We start from the raw sequence: 6,654 nt of genomic DNA on the forward strand, positions 1-6,654 counted from the left end.
ATTGTTTACATTTTGTTGCTGCCGCCTGCTCTCTATCTGATCATGCAGGTTGGGATGAAACAGCGAGAGTCTGGTTTTAAGTGTCCTTTTCATGAGTAGCTCAGCCGGGGGCATGCCTGTGAGCGAGTGGGGTCTCGTGCGGTAGCTGAGAAGTACTCGGGACAGGTGGGTTTGGAGTGAGCCTTCTGTGACTTGTTTGAGGCTCTGTTTGATTGTTTGTACTGCCCGCTCTGCCTGCCCATTGGAGGCTGGTTTAAACGGGATCGAGGTGACATGTTTGATCCCATTGCGGGTCATGAATTCTTTAAATTCGGCACTGGTGAAACATGGCCCGTTGTCACTGACCAGTATGTCAGATGGCCATGGGTGGCAAACATGGCCCTCAGGCTTTCAATGGTGGCGGTGGCGGTGCTTCCTGACATTATTTCACATTCAATCCATTTTGAAAAAGCATACACCACCACCAGGAACATTTTACCGGAAACGGGCCCGCATAGTCGACATGGATCCTCGACCATGGTCTGGAGGGCCAGGACCACAAATTCAGTGGTGCCTCTCCGGGCGCGTTGCTCAACTGAGCACACGCGCTGCATTGCCGTACACAGGAATCTAAGTCAGAGTCGATACCGGGCCACCATACGTGGGATCTGACTATCGCTGTCATCATTACTATACCCGGGTTTGTGCTGTGGAGATCTGAGATGAGCGTCTCCCTGCCCTTTTTGGGTAGCACTACGCGGTTACCGCACAACAGGCAGTCTGCCTGAATGGACAGCTCATCCTATCGCCGCTGGAACGGCTTGATTAGCTCTTGCATTTCAACGGGGATGCTGGCCCAGCTCCCATGCAGTACACAGTTTTTTACGAGGGACAGCAAAGGATCTTGGCTGGTTCAAGTCCTAATCTGGCGGGCCGTGACAGGTGATTTATCATTTTAAAACGCTTCCATGACCATCAACAAGTCTGCGGGCTGCGCCACCATCAACAAGTTTGTAGGCTGCATCATTTCCACCCCCGTGGTGGGCAATAGTAGCTGACTGATAGCATCCGCATAGTTCTCGGTGCCTGGCCTGTGTTGGATGGGATAGTTATACGCTGATAGTGCGAATGCCCACCATTGTATGCAGGCTGAGGCATTAATATTTATCCCCTTGTTTTCAGCGAACAGGGATATGAGGGGCTTGTGATCAGTTTCCAGCTCAAATTTGAGGCCAAACAGGTACTGATGCATTTTCTTTACTCCGAACACACATGCTAATGCCTCTTTCTCAATCATGCTGTTGGCCCTCTCGGCCTTAGGCAAGCTCCTGGAGGCATAGGCGACAGGTTGCAACTTCCCCGGAACATTAGCTTGTTGTAATACACACCTGACTCCATTCGCCGACGCATCACATGCTAGCACAAGTCTTTTACACAGGTTATACAATACAAGCAGCTTGTTACAGCATAAAATGTTTCTGGCTTTCTCAAAAGCAATTTCTTATTTTTTTTCCCATACCCAGTTTTCACCTTTACACAATAACACATGCAGGGGCTCTAAGAGGGTGCTTAACCCCGGTAGGAAGTTACCAAAATAGTTGAGGAGTCCCAGGAATGACCGCAGCTCCATGACGTTCTATGGCCTGGGCCTCTGTCTTGGCGTCTGTGGGCCGAATGCCATCCGCCGCGATCTTTCTCCCCAAAAACTCCACTTCTGTTGCCATGAGGATGCATTTTGACCTCTTCAGCCGCAGTCCTACGCGATCCAGTTGCTGGAGGCCCTCCTCCAGGTTTTGTAGGTGCTCGGCGGCGTCCTGACACGTGACCAATATGTCGTCCTGAAAAACCACCGTGTGTGGTACCGATTTGAGTAGGCTCTCCATGTTTCTCTGGAAGATCGCTGCAGCCGACCAAATTCCAAAAGGCATCTGTTGTAGATGAACAGTCCCTTGTGCGTGTTGATGCAGGTGAGGCCCTTCGAAGACTCCTCCAACTCCTGCGTCATGTAGACTGAAGTCAGGTCGAGTTTGGTGAACGATTTGCCGCCTGCCAGCGTCGCAAATAGGCCGCCTGCCTTAGGTAGCGGGTATTGGTCCTGTAGCGAGAAAAGATTAATAGTTACTTTATAATCGCTGCAAATCCTGACTGTGCCATCACTTTTGAGTACTGGAACAATCGGGCTGGTCCACCTGCTGAATTCCAGTGGGGAGATGATGCCCTCGCATTGCAGCCTATCCAGCTCGATTTCCACTCTCTCCCTCATCATGTGAGGTACCGTTCACGCCTTGTGGTGAATGGGTCGTGCCTCTGGGACCAAGTGGATCCGCACCTTCGCCCCGGAAAAGTTTCCAATGCCTGGCTCAAAAAGGGAAGGAAATTTGTTAAGAACCTGGGTACATAAGGCCTCATCGACATGTGATAGCGCTCGGATGTCATCCCAATTCCAGCAGATTTTGCCCAGCCAGCTCCTTCCAAGCAGTGTGGGGCCATCGCCCGGGACAATCCAGAGTGGCAGTTCGTGCACCTTGCTCTCGTAGGTGACCTTGACCATGGCATTGCCCAGGACAGTGATAAGCTCTTTGGTGTACGTTCTCAGTTTCGTGTGGATGGGGCTCAGGGCTGGTCTGAGTGCCTTGTTGCACCACAGTCTCTCAAACATCTTTTTACTCATGATGGATTGGCTAGTGCCAGTGTCTAGTTCCATGGCTACGGGTAAGCCATTCAATTTTACATTTCACATTATAGGTGGACATTTCGTCGAAAATGTGTGCACCCCGTGTACTTCAGCATCTGCCTCCTCTCTCTGAGGCTCGAAATTGCTTTGATCCACCATGGACCGATCTTCCTCTGCCACGTGGTGGTTAGCAGGTTTTTCAGAGCTTGCAGCTTGTCTGCAAGCTCGTTGGAGGTGCCCCATTGTTCCACAGCTCTTGCAAATATACCCTTTGAAACAGCATGAATAGGCTGAATGGAAGCCTCCACAATGCCAACAAGGTGTGAATTGCCTTGCATTCATCCTTTGATGGGGACTCTGAGTCATCTGGGCCATCTGAGGCCTGCTGGCAGTTGCAGACTCGTGGGTTCTGCCCTGCACATTTCTGCTCACAAACACAGTTCCATTTAATTTATTAACATTGCTAGCACTTCTGTGCTGAGAGATTTGTTTGGTGTTATCACTGGTGGACATAAACGCCTGTGCTATCGCAATGGCCTTACTGAGGGTCGGTGTCTCGACAGTCAAAAGCTTTCGTAGGATGGTCTCGTGGCCAATGCCCAGTACAAAAAAGTCTCTGAGCATTTACTCCAGGTAGCCATCAAACTCACATTGTCCTGCAAGTCGTCTTAGCTCAGCGACGTAGCTCGCCACTTCCTGACCTTCAGATCGCTGGCACATGTAGAATCAATACTTCGCCATCAGCACGCTCTCCCTCGGGTTAAGATGCTCCCGAACCAGTGTACACAGCTCCTCATATGACTTATCTGTGGGTTTCACCGGAGCCAGAAGATTCTTCATGAGGCTGTAGGCCAGTGCCCCGCAGACTGTGAGGAGGACCGCTCTCTTTTTTGCAGTGCTTCCTTCTCCATTCAGCTCGTTGGCTGCAAAGTACTGGTCTAGCCGTTCGACATAGGCTTCCCAGTCCTCACCCTCCGAGAACTTCTCCAGGATGCCCACAGTTTGCTGCATCTTTGCGTTGGATTTGTATATTCGTCGGCAGTTATTGTGTTCCTAACAGAGACCGCACACAGGGAGGTTAAAGTAACAGTGACCTCAGTCTTTATTAAGACACTCCAGAGTGAGAAACAGGTCTTCGGGGCCGGCTTATGTACAGTGCTCCCAAGGGCTGCTGGGATCCCTTGGGACTTCAGGGGATGCGCTCCTTGGTGGCGGAACATGGGAGTGCATGCTTTACAGATACACAATAGATGGAGAATGCTATCTGTTTGTCTTCTCTTTGCTCCATGTTGAAAATTATTTTTGCTGTCCTGCTTTATTCTCCACTTCCCCGATGGCACACACCATTCTGACCAGCCTAGTCAAAGTTGACCCAGAGATCATGGCTCTTTAATTTGCCACCCCCTGTGTAATCTGCTTGTTGCTCTTACTTTCGATATCTTGCTCAGATAAAGTGCTTAGCTTTCATTCAATGCCATCACTTAACACTTCACTGAGATTGAGAACTCCTCATTTACAAAATTGTGAGTATTAACCTGTGTCCTACTGCATCTTGACACATGGTACTGTTACACCAATGTCCCGTGCCACCTGTAATCCTAGCCTTCAAAGTGGAATTTGCATTTCTCTTCAGATGGCTCAGTGGATAAATGGACTGAATGTATGTGGTACTGAGTCATACACAACAGAAGGTCCCACGTTCAGTTTCCAGCCTTTGTTGAATTACATCTTGAGCTGAGGAGAAGGTGTATACTTGTCCATACCTCTCAGAGGTGCTAAAATTAAGCTATGGTTCCTTCTCCTAATTGCTTTGCAGTCACCTCTGCTGGAAAGTGCAGACGTCAGATGTGCACAGTAGTAGATAAGGCATATTGCCCACCATAGTGGATTAGACTTCTAACACCCACTGTGCTCAATAATGAAAATCGGCCAGTTGGAAGAGATAGCAGGGAGATGGCAGTTTCCCTTGAACTGAAGCCCCCACATGTGAACTAGCACCTTCAGTTGGGGAAAATTTGGTGTAAAATGGATTGGAATTCGCTATTGTGTATGTGGCACATTTCATTACGTAGACCATTATTCACAGAAATATTAAAAATATGCATAATATCTTCCAGTCATGGGCCCACGCCAAATATTGGCAAAGAGCAACACTTACATTGCTTCGGTGGAAAGTCCATCTTTTCTTGAGAAGCATTAAACACAGCACCAGTAACACAAACCCTAAGGATGTGAAAAGTAATTTCTGGCTTGTGATCCATTCCTGGATGTGTGTCCTATCAATGTTTCCAAAGCACACTTTACTGAATGGATATGGCAGACACCACCAATGGGAAGAGGAAAGCTTTATCCCAGCTAGATCTTCTGGAAACACTTCCATCCCAACTCTTGACCAAGCTGGGTGTGACGGGCACCTTGGATTAGCACAGTTCAATGAAATGATTAGCAGAAAGAAAAAACAATGTGTGACTTGAAAATGCATTTTCCAGCCAGCAAATAAAAACTGATCACTGAAATGTTTTATCGTGCGGCAACTCACAGATCACGCAATGTCATAATTGAGATACATTCTGCCAGTCTGTTTGCTAATTGTGATGTCACAGTCAGGTCCAAGAGCTAATGACGTCAGAGTATGTTAATGGCATAATTACAATGTGCTGACTGCACTGCACCAACCACTTCTATCAACATTTCCTTTATGAGGGCTCATCTAGTTTCTTTAAAAAAAATGGAAAACTATTGTTGAAATACTAAGCAGTAACACAATCAATGGATTCAAGTGACATCATAAATGGCAAGAAATACGGTCGTGCATGTTTGTTAAATCCCAAGATTGCATTGCTGCAATGAGACTAACAGCCATCCAGTATTTGTTTTTTTTACTTTCCTCTCCCATTACCTTCTTTCCTTTCTTGAAGCAGTGACTACTTGCTGAGAGATGGTTGCACAACTGCTGCCCACAAGTATTTCACCCAAGCAGTAATTCTTCCAGAGACTGAGTGACATTGGTCCATTCCACGCCACACACACATACACTTTACAGCAAGGATCTCTGGTCAGCGATCAATAGCTTAAGCACTAGTTGAATTTTCCTCATCCCTATCCACGAGATGCTAAAGACGGTTGTAGCACTTCAACTTACATCCCGGCCGAGATTTGCTTAGTAAGCATAGACAGTAATTACCAGGATCTTGCATAAAAACAGCAAATGCTGGAAACACTCAGTAGGTCAGGCAGCATCTGTGGGGAGAGAAACAGATTTAACATTTCAGGTTGATGACCTTTCGTCAGAACTGGTAAAACTTAGATATTTAGTTAAAGCAGTATCTTGCTCTTGTTCCAGGATCTTGTAAGCTTGTTTTGGCTGAGTACCATACAAGACAGAGTATTTCCCAACCAAACCATTAGTGAAGATCAGAAGAATTTCTATATATCCAGCAACAAGAATAACCAATCGCCCAATTCATTATGTGTATTGTTTTATGTCTGTCCACAACAGCAACAGGTAACAGTTAATGAGTTTTGATTAGACAGGGTGTGAGAGCATGAGAAATAATTGATGGTGTACTGATTATACATCTGTTGTAGCTTTTGTTTTGTGTTCTATAAACTTCAGAAAGTATATTAAGCTGAGAAAGAGTCAGCTCATCCTAATTTTAGTTCAGTTGTAAAAAAAATTGTATTTTGAAGCTACTGACAGCCTCTTATTAGTTCACCTGTCTTTTGATGACAGTTAGAAAATATAGATATTCTAATTTCTGACACTTGTGAAGCAGAGAGAGAGACAGAAAAAGACAGAACATACAGAGAGAACCAGATAGAATGCCTTTCCTAATCCTAATTTGATTTCACTTAAAAAAACCCCAATAAGCTACTGTCATGCATTGCTTCACTAAAATATTTAAATCCTTATTTAAGTGGACCAAGGTCAGCCCTGAACTCAAGCCTCTGCCTTGGAAATTGGGTACATCTGTGTATTTAGGAACTCCCCTGCTTAAGCA

This window comes from Pristiophorus japonicus, chromosome 4, assembly GCF_044704955.1.
Source record: "Pristiophorus japonicus isolate sPriJap1 chromosome 4, sPriJap1.hap1, whole genome shotgun sequence".
Lineage (NCBI taxonomy): Eukaryota > Metazoa > Chordata > Chondrichthyes > Pristiophoridae > Pristiophorus > Pristiophorus japonicus.